This window comes from Chlorocebus sabaeus, chromosome 26, assembly GCF_047675955.1.
Source record: "Chlorocebus sabaeus isolate Y175 chromosome 26, mChlSab1.0.hap1, whole genome shotgun sequence".
NCBI lineage: Eukaryota > Metazoa > Chordata > Mammalia > Primates > Cercopithecidae > Chlorocebus > Chlorocebus sabaeus.
The window spans coordinates 46791913-46811472 of record NC_132929.1 but is presented as its reverse complement, the minus strand read 5'-3'; the positions used below and the strand labels follow the sequence as shown (position 1 = coordinate 46811472).

General features: G+C 37.9%; 1 protein-coding gene across 3 annotated transcripts in view; it reads right to left on the bottom strand.

The window, feature by feature from the left end:
• LRRC49 (leucine rich repeat containing 49) overlaps positions 1–19560 on the bottom strand; it is a 163174-nt gene that overhangs the window by 29382 nt on the left and 114232 nt on the right. The gene's annotated exons all lie outside the window — the stretch shown is intronic.

The window sequence follows — 19560 nt, the reverse complement described above, 5'->3', positions numbered from 1 at the left end:
TGAAGAGAGCAGTGGATCTCCCAGCACAGAGGTTGAGATGTGAGAATGGACAGACTGCCTGCTCAAGTGGGTTCCTGACCCCTGAATAGCCTAACTGGGAAACATCCCCCACTAGGTGCAGATTGACACCTCACAATTCACACAGTGGGGTACACCCCTGAGACAAAGCTTCCAGAGCAAGAATCAGACAGCAACACTCGCTGTTCAGCAATATTCTATCTTCTGCAGCCTCCGCTGCTGATACCCAGGCAAACAGCGTCTGGAGTGGACCTCAAGCAAACTCCAACAGACCTACAGCTGAGGGTCCTGACTGTTAGAAGGAAAACTAACAAACAGAAAGGACACCCAAGCCAAAACTCCATCAGTATGTCACCATCATCAAAGACCAAAGGCAGATAAAACCACAAAGATGGGGAAAAAGCAGGGCAGAAAAGCTGGAAATCCAAAAAATCAGAGTGCATCTCCCCCTCCAAAGGAACGCAGCTCATCGCCGCAATGGAACAAAGCTGGACAGAGAATGACTTTGACAAGTTGAGAGAAGAAGGCTTCAGTTGATCAAACTTCTCAGAGCTAAAGAAGGAACTACGTAACCAGCACAAAGAAACTAAAAACCTTGAAAAAAGATTTGACAAATGGCTAACTAGAATAATCAATGTAGAGAAGTCCTTAAAAGAACTGATAGAGACGAAAACCATAACATGAGAACTACGTGACAAATGCACAAGCTTCAGTAACTGACTCGATCATCTGGAAGAAAGAGTATCAGCGATTGAAGATCAAATGAACAAAATGAAGTGAGAAGAGAAGTGTAGAGAAAAAAGGGTAAAAAGAAATGAACAAAGCCTCCAAGAAATATGGGATTATATGAAAAGACCAAATCTACGCCTGATTGGTGTGCCTGAAAGTGATGGGGAAAATGGAACTAAGTTGGAAAACACTCTGCAGGATATCATCCAAGAGAACTTCCCCAACCTAGTAAGGCAGGCCAACATTCAAATTCAGGAAATACAGAGAACGCCACAAAGATACTCCTCGAGAAGAGCAACTCCAAGACACATAATTGTCAGATTCACCAAAGTTGAAATGAAGGAAAAAATCTTAAGGGCAGCCAGAGAGAAAAGTCAGGTTACACACAAAGGGAAGCCCATCAGACTAACAGCAGATCTCTTGGCAGAAACTCTCCAAGCCAGAAAAGAGTGGGGACCAATATTCAATATTCTTAAAGGAAAGAATTTTCAACCCAGAATTTCATATCCAGCCAAACTAAGTTTCATAAGTGAAGGAGAAATAAAATCCTTTACAGATAAGCAAATGCTTAGAGATTTTGTCACCACCAGGCCTGCCCTACAAGAGACCCTGAAGGAAGCACTAAACATGGAAAGGAACAACAGGTATCAGCCATTGCAAAAACATGTCAAAATGTAAAGTCCATCAATGCTCAGAAGAAACTGCATCAAATAGCGAGCAAAATAACCAGCTAATATCATAATGACAGGATCAAGTTCACACATAACAATATTAACCTTAAATGTAAATGGACTAAATGGTCCAATTAAAAGACACAGACTGGCAAACTGGATAAAGAGTCAAGACCCATCAGTTTGCTGTATTCAGGAGACCCATCTCACATGCAGAGACACACACAGGCTCAAAATAAAGGGATAGAGGAAGATCTACCAAGCAAATGGTAAACAAACAGACAAACAAAAAAGCAGGGGTTGCAATCCTAGTCTCTGATAAAACAGACTTTAAACCATCAAAGATCAAAAGAGACAAAGAAGGCCATAACATAATGGTAAAGGGATCAATTCATCAGGAAGAGCTAACTATCCTAAATATATATGCACCCAATACAGGAGCACCCAGATTCATAAAGCAAGTCCTTAGAGACTTACAAAGAGACTTAGACTCCCATACAATAATAATGGGAGACTTTAACACCCCACTGTCAACATTAGACAGATCAACGAGACAGAAGGTCAACACGGATATCCAGGAATTGAACTCAACTCTGCACCAAGCAGACCTAATAGACATCTACAGAACTCTCCACCCAAAATCAACAGAATATACATTCTTCTCAGCACCACATCACACTTATTTCAAAATTGACCACATAATTGGAAGCACTCCTCAGCAAATGTAAAATAACAGAAATTATAACAAACTGTCTCTCAGACCACAGTACAATCAAACTAGAACTCAGGACTAAGAAACTCAATCAAACCGCTCAACTACATGGAAACTGAACAACCTGCTCCTGAATGACTACTGGGTACATAATGAAATGAAGGCAGAAATAAAGATGTTCTTCGAAACCAATAAGAACAAAGATACAACATACCAGAATCTCTGGGACACATTTAAAGCAGTGTGTAGAGGGAAATTTATAGCACTAAATGCCCACAAGAGAAAGCAGGAAAGATCTAAAATTGACACCCTAGCATCACAATTAAAAGAACTAGAGAAGCAAGAGCAAACATATTCAAAATCTAGCAGAAGGCAAGAAATAACTAAGATCAGAGCAGAACTGAAGGAGATAGAGACACAAAGAGCCCTCCAAAAAAGTCAATGAATCCAGGAGCTGGTTTTTTGAAAAGATCAACAAAATTGATCAATTGACCACTAGCAAGACTAATAAAGAAGAAAAGAGAGAAGAATCAAATAGATGCAATAAAAAATGATAAAGGGGATATCACCACCGACCCCACAGAAGTACAAACTACCATCAGAGAATACTATAAACACCTCTACACAAATAAACTAGAAAACCTAGAAGAAATGTATAATTTCCTGGACACTTACACTCTCCCAAGACTAAACCAGGAAGAAGTTGAATCCCTGAATAGACTAATAGCAGGCTCTGAAATTGAGGCAATAATTAATAGCCTACCAACCAAAAAAAAGTCCAGGACCAGACGGATTCACAGCTGAATTCTACCAGAGGTACAAGGAGGAGTTGGTACCATTCCTTCTGAAACTATTCCTATCAATAGAAAAAGAGGGAATCCTCCCTAACTCATTTTATGAGGTCAACATCATCCTGATACCAAAGCCTGACAGAGATACAACAAAAAAAGAGAATTTTAGACCAATATCCCTGAAGAACATTGATGCAAAAATCCTCAATAAAATATTGGCAAACCGAATCCAGCAGCACATCAAAAAGCTTATCCACCATGATCAAGTGGGCTTCATCCCTGGGATGTAAGATTGGTTCAACATATGCAAATAAATAAACGTAATCCAGCATATAAACAGAACCAAAGACAAAAACCACATGATTATCTCAATAGATGCAGAAAAGGCCTTTGAAAGAATTCAACAGCCCTTCATGCTAAAAATGCTCAATAAATTTGATATTGATGGAACATATCCCAAAATAATAAGAGCTATTTATGACAAACCCACAGCCAATATCATACTGAACAGGCAAAAACTGGAAGCATTCCCTTTGAAAACTGGCACAAGACAGGGATGCCTTCTCTCACCACTCCTATTCAACATAGTGTTGGAAGTTCTGGCTAGGGCAATCAGGCAAGAGAAAGAAATCAAGGGTATTCAGTTAGGAAAAGAAGAAGTCAAATTGTCCCTGTTTGCAGATGACATGATTGTATATTTAGAAAACCCCATCGTCTCAGCCCAAAATCTCCTTAAGCTGATAAGCAACTTCAGCAAAGTCTCAGGATACAAAATCACTGTGCAAAAATCACAAGCATTCTTATACACCAGCAACAGACAAACAGAGAGTCAAATCATGAATGAACTCCCATTTACAATAGCTTCAAAGAAAAAAAAATACCTAGGAATCCAACACACAAGGGATGCAAAGGCCTTCTTCAAGGAGCACTACAAACCACTGCTCAGTGAAATAAAAGAGGACACAAATAAATGGAAGAAACATACCATGCTCATGGATAGGAAGAATCAACATTGTGAAAATGGCCATACTGCCCAACATAATTTATAGATTCAATGCCATCCCCATTAAGCTACCAATGACTTTCTTCCCAGAATTGGAAAAAACTGCTTTAAAGTTCATATGGAACCAAAAAGAGCCCACATTGCCAAGACAATCCTAAGCCAAAAGAACAACGTTGGAGGCATCACACTACCTGACTTCAAACAAGGCTACAGTAACCAAAACAGCACGGTGCTGGTACCAAAACAGAGATACAGACCAATGGAACAGAACAGAGTCCTCAGAAATAATACCACATATCTATAGCCATCTGATCTTTGACAAACCTGACCAAAACAACAAACGGGGAAATGATTCCCTATTTAATAAATGGTGCTGGGAAAATTGGCTAGCCATAAGTAGAAAGCTGAAACTGGATCCTTTCCTTACTCCTTATATGAAAATTAATTCAAGATGGATTAGAGACTTAAATGTTCGAACTAAAACCATAAAAATCCTAGAAGAATACCTAGGTAATACCATTCAGGACATAGGCATGGGCAAGGACTTCATGTCTAAAACACCAAAAGCAACGGCAACAAAAGCCAAAATTGACAAATGGCATCTAATTAAACTAAAGAGCTTTTGCACAGCAAAAGCAACTACCATCAGAGTGAGCAGGCAATCTACAGAATGGGAGAAAATTTTTGCAATCTACTCATCTGACAAAGGGCTAATATCCAGAACCTATAAAGAATTCAATCAAATTTACAAGAAAAAAACAAACAATCCCATCAAAAAGTGGGCAAAGGATATGAACAGACACTTCTCAAAAGAAGACATTCATACAGCCAACAGACACATGAAAAAATGCTCATCATCACTCGCCATCAGAGAAATACGAATCAAAACCACAATGAGATACCATCTCACACCAGTTAGAATGGCAATCGTTAAAAAAATCAGGAAACAACAGGTGCTGGAGAGGATATGGAGAAATAGGAACACTTTTACACTGTTGGTGGGACTGTAAACTAGTTAAACCATTGTGGAAAACAGTGTGGCAATTCCTCAAGGATCTAGAACTAGAAATACCATTTGACCCAGCCATCCCATTACTGGGGATATACCCAAAGGATTATAAGTCATACTGCTATAAAGACAGATGCACACGTATGTTTATTGTGGCACTATTCACAATAGCAAAGACTTGGAATCAACCCAAATGTCTATCAGTGACAGACTGAATTAAGAAAATGTGGCACATATTCATCGTGGAATACTATGCAGCCATAAAAAAGGATGAGTTTGTGTCCTTTGTAGGAACATGGATGCAGCTGGAAACCATCATTCTCAGCAAACTATCGCAAGAACAGAAAACCAAATACCATATGTTCTCACTCATAGGTGGGAATTGAACAATGAGATCACTTGGACACAGGAAGGAGAACATCACACATTGGGTCCTATTGTGGGGAGGGGGGGAGGGGGAGGGATAGCATTAGGAGATATACCTAATGTAAATGACGAGTTAATGGGTGCAGCATACCAACACGGCACATGTATACATATGTAACAAACCTGCACCTTGTGCACATGTACCCTAGAACTTAAAGTATAATAATAAAAAAAAAAAGAAGAAAAAAAAGAATTCTTAGAAAAGTGAAAAAAAAAAGTAATAGTAATTTTAGTAAAAGGTGCCTTAAATTTATTAATTCTCTTTCAAATGAAAAAAATGAAAATGGAAAGTTAAAATACAATCAAATCTTAAATATCTTTATTTTAGAAAGCTTAATAAATATTTTTATTTCTACAAAAAGAAAGTCAAGAAACAGCAGATGCTGGTGAAGCTGGGGAGAAATAGGAGTTCTTTCACACCGTTGGTGGGAGTGTAAATTAGTTCAACCATTGTGGGAGACAGTGTGGTGATTCCTCAAGGATCTAGAACCAGAAATACCATTTGACCCAGCAATCCCATTACTGGGTATATACCCAAAGGATTATAAATCATTCTACTATAAAGACACATGCACATGTATGTTTATTGCAGCACTGTTTATAATAGAAAAGACTTGGAACCAACTCAAATGCCCATCAGTGATAGACTGAATAAAAAAATGTGGCACATATACACCATGGAATACTATGCAGCCATAAAAAAGAATGAATTCATGTCCTTTGCAGGGACACGGATGAAGCTGGAAGCCATCATTCTCAGCAAACCAACAGAGAAGCAGAAAACCAAACACTTCATGTTCTCACTCATAGGTGGGAGTTGAAAAATGAGAACACAAGGACACAGAGGGGGAACATCACACACTGGGGCCTGTCGGGGGTGGGGGCAAGGGGAGGGAGAGCATTAGGACAAATGCCTAATGCATGCAGGGCTTAAAACCTGGATGACAGTTTGGTGGGTGCAGCCAACCATCATGGCACATGTATACCTATGTAACAACCTGCATGTTCTGCACATGTATCCCAGAACTTAAAGTTTTAAAAAAAAAAAAAGTACAGAATAAAAGCTCCTCTGTATCTCTGGTAGAATTCAGCTGTAAATCCATCTGGTCCTGGGCTTTTTTTTGATTGGTAGGCTATTTATTATTGCCTCAATTTCAGAACTTGTTATTGGTCTATTCAGGAATTCAACTTCTTTCTGATTCAGCCTTGGCAGGGTGTATGTGTCCAGGAATTATCCATTTCCTCTAGATTTTCTAGTTTATTTGCATAGAGGTATTTATAGTATTCTCTGATGGTTGTTTGTATTTCTGTGGGGCCAATGGTGATATCAACTTTATCATTTTTTATTGTGTCTATTGCATTCTTCTCTCTTTCGTTCTTTATTAGTCTAGATAAAGGTCTGTTTTATTAATTTTTTCCAAAAAAGCAGCACCTGGATTCATTGCTTTTTTAAAGGGTTTTTCATGTCTCTATCTCCTTCAGTTCTGCTCTGGTCTTTTTTATTTCTTGTCTTCTGTTGGCTTTGGGGTTTATTTGCTCTTGCTTCTCTAGTTCTTCTAATTGTGATGTTAGGGTGTCGATTTGAGATCTTTTTAGCTTTTTGATGTGGGCATTTAGTGCTATAAATTTCCCTTTTAACACTACTTTAGCTGTGTCCTAGAGATTCTGGTATATTGACTCTTTGTTCTCAACGGTTTCAAATAACTTCTTGGTTTCTGCCTTAATCAATTATTTATCCAGAAGTCATTCAGGAGCAGGTTGTTCCATTTCCATGTAGTTGTGTGGTTTTGAGTGAGTTTCTTAATCCTGAGTTCTAATTTGATTGAGCTGTGGTCCAAGAGACAGGTTATTATGATTTCAGTTCTTTTGTATTTGCTGAGGAGTGTTTTACTTCCAATTATGTGATCAGTTTTAGAGTAAGTACCATGTGGTGTTGAGAAGAATGTATATTCTGTTGTTTTTGGGTGGAGAGTTCTGTAGATCTATAAGGTCCACTTGATTCAGAGCTGAGTTCAAGTTCTGAAAATCTTTGTTAATTTTCTGTCTCAATGATCTAATGTTGACAGTGGGGTGTTAAAGTCTCCCACTATTATTGTGTGGGAGTCTAAGACTCTTTGTAGGTCTCTAAGAAGTTGTTTCATGAATCTGGGTGCTCCTGTATTGGGTGCATATACATTTAGGATAGTTAGCTCTTCTTGTTGAATTGATCCATTTACTATTATGTAATGCCCTTCTCTGTCTTTTTTGATCTGTGTTGGTTTAAAGTCCATTTTGTCAGAAACTAGGATTGCAACCCCTGCCTTTTTTTTTTTTCTTTCAATTTGTTTGGTAAATTTTCCTCCATCCCTTTATTTTATTATTTCATTTTATTTTATTTTGTGTGTCTTTGCACGTGAGATGGGTCTCTCGAATACAGCACACCGATGGGTCTTGACTCTTTATCCAGCTTGCCATTCTGTGTCTTTTAATTGGGGCATTTAGCCCATTTAAGGTTAATATTGTTATGTGTGAATTTGGTCCTGTCATCATGATGCTAGCAGGTTATTTTGCAGACTTGTTGATGTAGTTGCTTCATAGTGTCATTGGTCTTTGTACTTCAGTGTGTTTTTGCAGTGGCTGGTAATGGCTTTTCCTCCAATCTCTTCTGGCTTATAGGCTTTCTGCTGAGAGGTCCACTGTTAGTCTGATAGGCTTCCCTTTGTAGGTGACTGGCCCTTCTCTCTGGCTGCCCTTAACATTTTTTTCTTCATTTCAACCTTGGAGAATCTGTTAATTATGTGTCTTGGGGTTGATCTTCTCATGGAGTATCTTACTGGAGTTCTCTGGATTTCCTGAATATGAATGTTAGCCTGTCTTGTTAGGTAGGGGAAGTTCTCCTGGATGATATCCTGAAGTATGTTTTCCAACTTGGTTCCATTCTCCCTGTCTCTTTCAGGTTCCCCAGTCAGTTGTAGGTTTTGTCTTTTTACATAATCCCCTGGTTCTCAGAGGTTTTGTTCATTCCTTTTCATTCTTTTTTCTCTAATCTTGTCTGCCTGTCTTATTTCAGCAAGACAGTCTTCAAGCTCTGAAATTCTTTCCTCCGCTTAGTGTATTCAGTTATTGATACTTGTGGTTGCATTGTGAAGTTCTTGTGTTTTTTCAGTTCCATCAGGCCTCTTATGTTCCTCTCTAAACTGGTTATTCTGGTTAACAGCTCCTGCAATCTTTTAGCATGGTTCTTGGCTTCTTTGCATTATTTTGTCAATTCATCCATATCACCCTCCATCCAGTTCTGTGTCCTTGCTGGAGAGGTGATGGGATAATTTGGAGGAGGAGAGGCATTCTAGCTTTTTGAGTTTTCAGTGTTTTTTTCATTGAGTCTTTTTCATCTTTGTGAGTTTATTCAGCTTCGATCTTTGAGGCTGCTAACCTTTGGGTGGGGTTTTTATGGGGACTTTTTTGTTGTGCTGTTGTTGTTGTTGTTTTTTGTTTGCTTTCTTTCAACAGTCAGCCCCTCTTCTGTAGGGCTACTGTGGTTTGTGGGGGTCCACTCCAGACCCTATTTGCCTGGGTCCCTCTTGCACTTGGAGGTGTCATCAGTGGAGGCTGCAAAACAGTAAAGATGACTGCCTGCTCCTTCCTCTGGGACCTCTGTCCTAGAGGGGCACCAATATGATGCCAGTGGGAATGCTCCCATATAAGGTGTCTGGCAACCCTTGCTGGGGGGAGTCCCACCCACTCAGGAGGCATGGGATCCAGCACCTGCTTAATAAAGCACTCTGGCTGTCCCTTAGTGGAAGGGGTGCACTGCACTGGGAGGAATCCCACTTGTCTGGACTACCCAGATACCTCAGAGCCAGCAGGAGAAAGACTAAGTCTGCTGATCTGTGGAGACTATGGCTGCCCCTCAGGGGCTCAGTCCCAGAGAGATCAGAGTTCTGTCCCTAAACCCCTGGCTGGAGTTGCTGAAATTCCTGCAGGGAGGCCCCACCTAGTAAGCAGGATGGGTTACTGCAGTGATGGCTGCCACCCCTCTCTCTGGGAGCTCAGTGGTCTTAGGCAGCAGTCAGATGCAGTGATGGCATCTGCCCCTCCCCTGGGGAGCTCAGTCGTCTTAGGCAGCAGGCAGCTGCAGTGATGGCATCTGTCCCAAGGAGGCAGCAGGCAGCCTCAGTGATGGTGACTGCCTCTCCCCTGAGGAACTCGGTAGCCTTAGGCAGTATCCAGCCAAGTGGTCACTGAGAATATGCACAGCTCTATGCTTGAGATCCAAGGACCTGGTGGCATGGGCTCATGAGGAGGATCTCCTGATCTGTGAGTTGCACAGATCCATGGAAAAAGTGTGGTTTCCCAGGCGGGGTAGCACAATCACTCACTGCCTCCCTTTGCTAGGGGTGGGAGCTCCCCTTGCCCTGTGTGGCTCTCAGGTGGGCCATCGCACCACCCTGCTTTTCCTCTCTCTCCATGGGTCATGCCAAATGCCCAGTCATTCCCAATAACAGGGCCTGGATACCTCAGTTGCCGGTGCAGGATTCACTCACCGTTTTGTTCTTCTCAGTGGGAGTCTCCGACCGCAGCTACTGCTAATTTGCCATCTTGGCCCCTATTTCCATTTACTTTCTTTACTGATTTTCTTTAAATTATAAAAGTAATGCCTATACACATCTTATATAATTTTTATTAGTCTTTTCACATAATCAACTTTACATTAATACTGTTTTAACATCATTTCTTTTTCTTTAACTTTCTTCTGGATTATTTTGCTGCGCTTTTGCTACCTTGGTGAGATAAGTATTCTAGCGCATTCATTTTCAGCTTTTATTCTTTCCTACTACACCCATGTCAAGGCTGTCTCCATTTAGCACCACTTTAACTTGATCCCACAAGTTTTGAAATGGGTATTTTTATTATATTTCAGTTCAAGGTAGTTTCAGAATTCTATTATGAAATTATCTTTAACCTGTGGGTTATTTAGAAATGTGTTTCTTAATTTTCAAATATATGGAAATTTCCTGGTTATCATTTTGTAGTCAGGTTAAAGATTGACTGCATTTTGAATAGAAAACATGCTCCATGTGATTTCAATTCTTTGCAATCTCTGGACATTTGCTTTATGAATAGTATTTGGTCAATTTTTTTAAATGTTCTATGTATGCTTGACAAGAATGTGTAGCTGCTGGGGGCAATGTTCTCTAAGTGGTAATTAGGTCAACTTTATCACATTATTCAAGCATTTTATATCCTTTTTCTATTAATTACTCAGAGATGTATTAAAACTTCCCACTAATTGTAATTGTGGATTTGTAGTTCTGTCAATTTTGGGGTTATACATTTTTAAGGTTATGCTAATAAGTGCATACAAATTTAAATGTCCTATAGTTTTCTAGTGAACCGAACCTATTATCATTTTGAAATGATCCTTTTTATTTCTAGTATTACTTTCAACTTTCAAGTCTATTGAGTCCTCAATAGCTACTCCATTTTTATTTTGGTAGTATTTATGTTGTTTATCTTTTCTCACATTTTTGCTTTCAACATTTATGTAAACATATTTCACATGTATCTCTTGTAAACAACATGTAGTTGAACTTCATTTTTTTATTCAGTCTGACAATCTTAGCATTTTATTTTTTTGGTTTTTTTTGGAGATAGGGTCTCGCTCTGTCACCCAGGCTGAGGTGCAGCTGCACGGTCTCAGCTCACTGCAACCTCTGCCTCCTGGGTTCAAGTGATTCTCATGCCTCAGCCTCCTGAGTAGCTGGGATTACAGGCACATTCCACCACACCCGGCTAATTTTTGTATTTTTAGTAGAGACAGGGTTTCACAATGTTGGCCAGGTTGGTCTTGAACTCCTGACCTCAGGTGATCTGCCTGTCTTGGTCTCCCAAAGTGCTGGGATTACAGGCATGAGCCACCAGGCCCGGCCAATCTCTGCATTTCAATCAGAACAATTAGTATATTTGCATTTTATCATTAAGATAGATTCATTACATTGATGGTTGTATTATGGCTTCCTTGCATCCATGTCATTTACAATGTGATATTACAGCTACATAAGGCCTACTCTCAGGCCCCTTAAGTGTTGCTCTGTTATCTGATTTGACCAAAAGAATGTGGGTTAAATGATGGTATGTCAGTTCTTAGCATAGGACTCAAGAGGCCTTGCATGTTTCTACTTTTTCTTTGAACCCTGCCTCTGCCATGAGAACAAGCCCAGGCAGATTTCTGGAGTATGAGAGACCATGTGTAGCAGAGACAGGTTGTCCAAGCTAAGGCCTTCCTAGACCAGGTTACAGCCAGCCAACCCTCAAACAAGTGAGAGAGCCAAGGTTAGATCAGCAGAGTTGCCTACCAATCCACAGGTGACTACTGATACATGAGGACCCCAGCTGAAGGCAGAAGATCCACCTAGCTGACCTATAGACTTAAAGAAAAAAATAAATGCTTCTTGTTTTAAGCAGTACTGGTAGTGATAGGAACATACATGCTGATATACCACTATTTATGTTTAAATCTACCATTTTCTTTTCTTTCTGCTTAATCCACATGTTCTATTTTTTGTTTTCTCTTTGCCTACCTTACTAATTTAGAAGCTATATATTTGCTTATTATTTGGTTACCACAGAAATTACAACACGGACAACATTAACCCACTAATATATAAAGTTAATCGCTACATTTATCTCCATCCCAGATAATGCAAGGTCCTAAAATACAATATCTCCATTTACTCCTTCCTGCTACATATACCACTGTTGCAGTGTATTTTAGTTTTATATTTTTAAACCCCACAAAATGTTGTTACTGTTGATCTCTATCAACCTTGTCCAACCTGTGGCTGACGAGCCACCACATGTGGTCCAGGATGGCTTTGAATGTGGCCCAACATAAATTTGTAAACTTTCTTATGAGATTTTTTTTGTGATTTTTTTTCTAGCTCATCTGCTGTCATTAGTGTTAGTGTATTTTACGTGTAGCCCAAGGCAATTCTTCTTCCAATGTGGCCCAAGGAAACCAAAAGATTGGATACCCCTAATTTATATGGCCAATGTTCATTTAGCCTTATCCAACATATTTAGTACTTTCCTTGCTCCTTAGCTTTTCTTGCATCTCAGACCTTCTAACTGGGGTCACTGTCCTGCCTTAATTATAAGCTTTATAATTTCTTTTAGTGTAAGAATACTAATGGGAATTCTCTTAGATTTTGTTTTTATTATTTTGTTTCAAATATCTTTATTTCACCTTCATTCTTAAAAGACATATTTGCTGTGCATAGAATTCTAGGTTGGTAATTTCCTTCAGTACATTGAACACATCATTCATTATCCTATCTTCTGGCTTCCACTGCTGCTGTTACGAAATCAATTTGTTGATCTCCACTCTTTCCAAGGTAACCTCTCTTTTCCTGGTTGTTTTTAAAACTTTTCACCTTATATTTAGAATTCTGTAGTTTCACTGTGATGTGACTAGGTGTAGATTTCTTTTCATTTATCCTTTTTGTGATTAGCTGGGCTTATTTAATGTGTGGTTTGTGTATTTCATCAGTTCTGAACAATATTTGCCATTACCTGTTTTAATATTGCCTCTACTCTATGCTCTCCATTGTATCTTTTTGAAACTTCAGTCAGATGTTAAACCTTCCAACTCAACTCACTTTATTCTCCAAATTTCTTAGCCACTTTCTCATATACTCTATCTTCTTTTCTTTTTGTACTACATTCCGGAAAATCTCTTCTAGTCTGTCTCTCAGTTTATGGATCTCTTTTCAACTGTGTCTAGTCAGCTGTTAAACCTCCTCATTAAATTTTAACTTTGTGTATTACATTTTTCATTTATATAATTTCTTTTGGTTTCCTTTCATGTCTGCCATATCATTTTTTACAATTTCTTATTCTCTTCAGATATTTTCAAGCTTATCTTGTATATCATGACATATACTAGGCACAGTTGTTTTATAGTCTATGCATGATAATACCAATATTTAAAGTATTCATGGATCTGTTTCTGTAGTCTCTTTTTTTCCTTCCAGTTCTTTTACATAATGTCTTATTTTCTTATGTGACTGGTTATCTATATTTTCATTGTATGCTGGTAATTGCCCTTAAAAATTAGCCATGAGGATTCTTTGAGACAAGGTGAAAGTAGCTTCTTCCAGAGAGGAGGTATATTTGCTTTTTCCAGATATTTACAGACAGTGATATTTAAACTTTTATATTATTTTAAACTAGCTATGTGTTATGAATTCAGGCTGTACATCTATATGAGGACTGCTTTTTGTTTACATTTGCTTAGGGACAACTTTCCTCTTTTCTGCTTATATCAAGGCAACTATCCTTGGAAATTCCTGAGTGGGGAGAAGAGGTAGGCTTATTTCTGACCTGATGGTATAGCCACTGGGGTTTCATTTTAATCTTAGGAAGATGTCAATTTATATTTACCACTTTAGATGGAGCCCTGGGCTTTGATTTCGATCATTTCTATTGTTCTAGGCTAGCAGAACAAAAATGTATGTTTCCTTGAAATGCCTCTGGATCAAACAGTCTCTATGATATGATAAAATATACATTTGGTCTTTGTCCATCCCTGTACTCTCTCCATTCCCATTTCCTGGCAAAAAGTTCCTAAAACCCTTGGAATTGCAGGAGTAATGAGAATGTTTTTATGCTAATGAGATGGCTGGTACCTGGGGTGTGTGAGCAAGATAGCTTTAGGATGGGCGCTGGGCACTGGAAAGGCCAAGGCATAATTAGATGGGTGGGACCCCCAGCCCCATCGCCAACCTCAGGGGAGGGGAGAGGAGCTGAAAATTGACTTGATTACCAATAGCCAATGATTTCATTTATCATGCCTACATAATGAAGTCTCCATAAAAACCCAAAAGGACAAGATTCAGAGAACTTCTGGATAGATGAACACGTGGAGGTTCCTGAAGTGTGGTATGCCTGGAGAGGGCATGGAAGCTCTGTGCCCCTTCCCACATGGCTTGCTCTATGCATTTTTTCCATCTGGCTGTTCATCTGTATCCTTTGTCATATCCTTTATAATAACTGGGTAAATGTAACTACAGTGTTTCCTTGTGTTCTGTAAGCCACTCTAAGCAAACTAATAGAACCTCCCCAAGAAGGGGGTTGTCAGAATCTCACTTTATAGCTGATCAGGCAGAAGCACAGGTCACAACTTGTGCTTGCAACTGGCATGTGATGTAGGGAGGCTGGGTTTGGTGGGGAGGAGCTGTCTTGTGGGACTGATCTTTCAACCTGTGGGATCTGACACTATCTCCAGGTAGGTAGGCAGTGTCCGAATTAAATTGAATTAGAGGGCACCCAGCTGATGTCTGCTGCTGAATTGCCAGGCTGGTGTGTGGGGAAAACCCCCTCACATATCTGGCATTGGACGTGTTGAATGGTGTGTAAAAGCAGGAAAAGTAAGTTTGTTTCTAAGAGCTTTGTGTCTACCTTAATTTTCAATGTTCTCATTTTCCCATAGATTCTGGCCTGGTAATTATGTTATACCTTACTGGCTCCCCAAAACTTTTATGAAGGTTTTTATTTTGTCTAGCATTTTGTATTGTTTTTAACTCAAGGAATGGTAAAAACAACCAAACTCATCATTTTCAGAAACAGAAGTTCAATATATTCCTAATCTTATACAGATACACACAGAGTAAAACTCAAAAACTACTCTTTTCAAACCATACAGACATAGAATAAAACCTGAAAATCATTCTTCAACTACTCTACCACCACTCCTCATATCTATATCCTCCCAGGTGTCCATCCTGTCAACTCCCTTTCTGTGTTTCCATATTTTTATGTCTACATATTTGTTATGTTGTTTTAAATAACATTGGGTCATAATGTAAATAGTTTTATGCCGTATTTCATTCAATGAACTGTCTCTGGATCATTTCATGTCAGAACAGGAGATTTACCTCAATCTTTCTCCCCCCCCTCCTTCTTTTACAGTCATATTATCTACTGTAATATAAATAGTATCATATAGATTCTACATCTGTAAATGTAGAAGTACTATGATATACTTAGTTTTACCAATTATTTGGCATTTGTTTACTTTCCAAAGTTAAGTAACTACAAACAATAAAGCATGGTAGCCTACTACATAAATAACTTGTGCATATGTGTATTTCAATAGAATATATTCCTAGTACTAAAACTATGGGGTTCAAATATATGTATGCTTTAAATTTTGATAGACATTGCAAAACTACCTTCCACAAAAAGTCATGTTACACTTCTACCAACATGTACGGTGTACATCATCCTAAATACTAAAAAGTCATTGATATTATTGCTTTTTAAATTTTTAAGTTAATCTCATTGGCAAAAATGACATCTCATTATTTTAATTTAAGTTGTATTTCTCTGATGACAAGTGAGTTTGGGCTTACATTATCTGGCTATTCATATTTCTTCTTGTGAGTTTTCTGTTTATATGTTTTGCCTTTTTTTTCTATTATCTCAACTGTCTTTTTTCTTACTAAATTTGTAGGACTTCTTAAAAACTTTGTTAAACATGCTGAAAATATATTCTCCTGTCTGCTTATGTATTTTCACTACATGATGATCATATAAAACTGTAAAAATGTGAGCTACATGTTACAAACCTTCAGGAATTATGAGAAAGTACAGTAGAACATTTTCATTAACATGAGATGATAAATGCCTTTCTAAGATATAAAATGTATCTTGTTTTAGGGTCCTGAGAAATCATACTGGGATTTTTGATTGAGAATTAAGTAAATTTGTAATTTAATTTGGATAAATTGGCATCTTTACAATATTAAGTCTTGGAAAATGTTAACATTGTAAATATTCATTTTTAAACTTCCTTTTTGTTCCTAATTGTATTTTCATTTATTTATTTATTTATTTATTTAAGAGACAGGGTCTTGCTCTGTCACCCAGATCAGAGTACAGTGGCGCAGATCATGGCTCACTGCAGCCTCAGCCTCCCACGCTCAAGCGATCCTCCCTCCTGCCTCAGCCCCAACAAGTAGTTGGGACCACAGGCGCGAGCCACATGCCTGGTTAGTCTTTGTGTTTTTTCTAGAGATGGAGTCTTGCCATGTTGCCCAGGCTGGTCTCAAACTCCTGGGCTCAAGCGATCCATCTGCCTCAGCCTCCCAAAGTGCTAGGACTACAGGCATGAGCCACCATGCCAGGCCTGTTCCCAATTTTATTGTGTATGTCAGAGTTACTTTTTATAAGGTGTATTTTCTGGTATTTCATAGTTTCTTTGCCTCTATAAATGGGGTACTTTTTCTAATACTATTTTCAACAGCTTATTATTGGTATGAAGAAATATTAATTATTTTGATATGTTAATCTAGTATCTGGCCTCATTGTTATATATTCCGATTGATTCAAAAAGTTTAATAGTTGAATTCTTGGATTTTCTGGAGAGTCAGTGTTTGCTTTTATTGGTTAAGTATTCTCTTTCAAATTCTTATTTCTTTAAAAGCTGCTATTATCTTTATGAACTTTTTTCCAATTTTTAGACTTTTGCCTTACTTTGGTATTTCTCTAGGTTCCTGAAGTAAAAGCTTCATTCATTACTTTCTAATCTTTCTTGTTTTTTAACAACTACATTAAAGATACACAATTTCCCATCAGCACAGCTCTGGTCACATCCCAGAGGTTTTGACAGATAGTATTCTTATTGTCAAACTCATTTATACATGATTTATTATTTTAGCTTTAATTTCCTCTTTAATTCAAAAGCATTAAAGTATTTTTTAAATGCTTTTTAAAAAAGGATAAAAAACAAAAAAACAAGATAGAACAAAAAGCAAGAAGATAATTCAAGAGGTTCATAGAAACATAGAGTAAAAAGTATCTATGTACTTTGGAATCCTAGTGTCTCCCTCCAATTCAACACTTAGAGGTAAGCATTTTGAAAAAATCAACTGTCCGTGGCAAAATTGTCTTTCATGAAACCAGTCCCTGGTGCCAAAAAGGTTGAGGACTGCTGCTGCGTATCATCACATTTCTAGTCTTTTCCCACAAAGTTATCTCAAAGTCTATGACTTTGATCAAACATCCTCTTTTTTAAGTTTAAAGGCATTTGTATTTTGTTTTCTGGAAGCTTGCATCTGCTGTCTATCCCACTTCCCATCCCAATTCCAACTAGATAAGTTTTTGGCTATCCTGACCCATTATTTTCTAATTTTATAATATTATGATTAGAAAATGTGATTTGTATGAGTATGCTTTTTGAGATAATTGAAGATTTACTTTGAGTTTAATATATGATCACCTTTTACAAACATTCCATAGATGTTTGAATAAAATATGTGGTTTTTTTTTTTTTCTGAACTGGGAATAAGGTTGTCAGCACAAGATTTTAAGTATATTTATTTGATAAAATGGGTTAACTATGTTATTCAAATCCTCTATAGTCTTTCTTATTTTAGTTGATTTGATCTGATTTATGAGAGAAGCATATCAATGTCTATTACAATAACTGAAAAATTTGTCAATATATGCTTCTATTTGTTGATATGTTTAAAAGCTGTAGTCTTAGTTACACTGTTTCATAACTATTTTCTGGTGGATTGTAGTTTTTGGTGTCATCAATTCTATCATTATTAACCACTAATATTCCTGTATTTGTTTGTTGTTGGCATTTAGCTCATTATACATTTTCCATCCCTTTGCTTTAAGCCTTTAGGGGTTTTTTAGAGGTATCTCTGAAAAAACATGTTTTTAATTCAATCTGAGAGTTAGTATCTATTAATAGAAGACTTTATTAATATTTATGGTGATAACCCAAATGCTATTTTTTTCTTCCTGCTTTTTGTTGATCACCGTTTTCCTTTTAGTAGTTTAGGAATTATCCATCTAATCTTTTTCTAATGAAAACCCTTAATATTTTAATACACACAAATGTGTATTTTTCCATCAATTTTTGTTTTTAATTAGTACCTATTATCTCTCCTAAACAGGGAAAGAAAATAAACTTTAACTTTCATTCTCTTAGGATTTTCTTGGATTTTTATTTTTAGGTTATTTAATCTTTTTAACATTATACATTAATACTTATTCAGACAACTATAATTTTTACTGATTTCTTTCATTATGTAGGCATTGTTTCTTGAATTCAATGCCTCCTTTTTTTTTTCAGAATGGTTTTGTGGGTTTTAGATGGGATTTATTAAGATTCCATCAATCAGATACACCTGGGTAAGATTTAAATTCAGAACTGGGCTAAGTGGGCAAGTAGGAGTAGCATGCAAAAGACTCACTTTGTTAGTGTAAATTATAGTATGGTAACATGGTTCTGGAGCCAGATTCTGGGGAGCAGAGTAGGGAACTTCCTGATCCCCAGCGCAGTTAAAGTGATATGATCCTGGTGCTCACAGCTGGGACAACAGTCTCCTGTTGTCCTTGACTGTAGCAAAGTGTTCCATGACCACAGCACAGAGGCAGTTTCCTTTGTGGGCTTCTTCTATGGTATTCTGGGAGACATCTCTGGAGGCTCAGTCTAGAAACTGCTTCCTCAACACTTTCAAGTATTTTGTAGATGTCTAATTCCTTGCTTACTTTAACCAGAGTGACTTGTATGATCTGTAACTGAATCATGGCTGGTCAACCATCCTTGACTATTTCTTCATCCCTGCTCCACCACGTCAGTTAGTGTGTTCTGTCAGGTTTCCTCTTCTCCATCTTGCTGCCTTGGCTCAGGCCCTCATAATCTCTCCTGGCCTACAGAGTAACCACTTGATTGGTCTTCATTACTTCAACCTCTGCCTGCTCAAATGGCAGTCTTCTAGAATGTAAATTCAATTATATGATTGCTTGTGCTTCATTACAAAACACAAGTTTTCATTTTTGCTTGGCATGGATTGGAAAGCTCTTCAAAGTCAGACCACAATCAATCTTTCTAGCTTCATTTCCTATCACTTATTCATAATCATCCCATGTTCCAATTATACTCAGCTATTTACAATTACTTGTGCTTTTGCAGGTATCTTTTCCCCATATCCTCTACCTGAAAACTCCTACTCTTTCCCAAAGAACTAGATAAAATGTTATCTCCTTTGTGAAGCCTTCCCCAGTGTTCTTCCAAAATGTGGTTAGTCTCTCCTATGGCCCTCCCTTATAGCACCTGAAACGTTATGTTTTCATTGCTTGTGTATATCTTTAACTTATTAGACTATAAGCCATATGAGAATAAGGATCATCTTATTTAATATCCC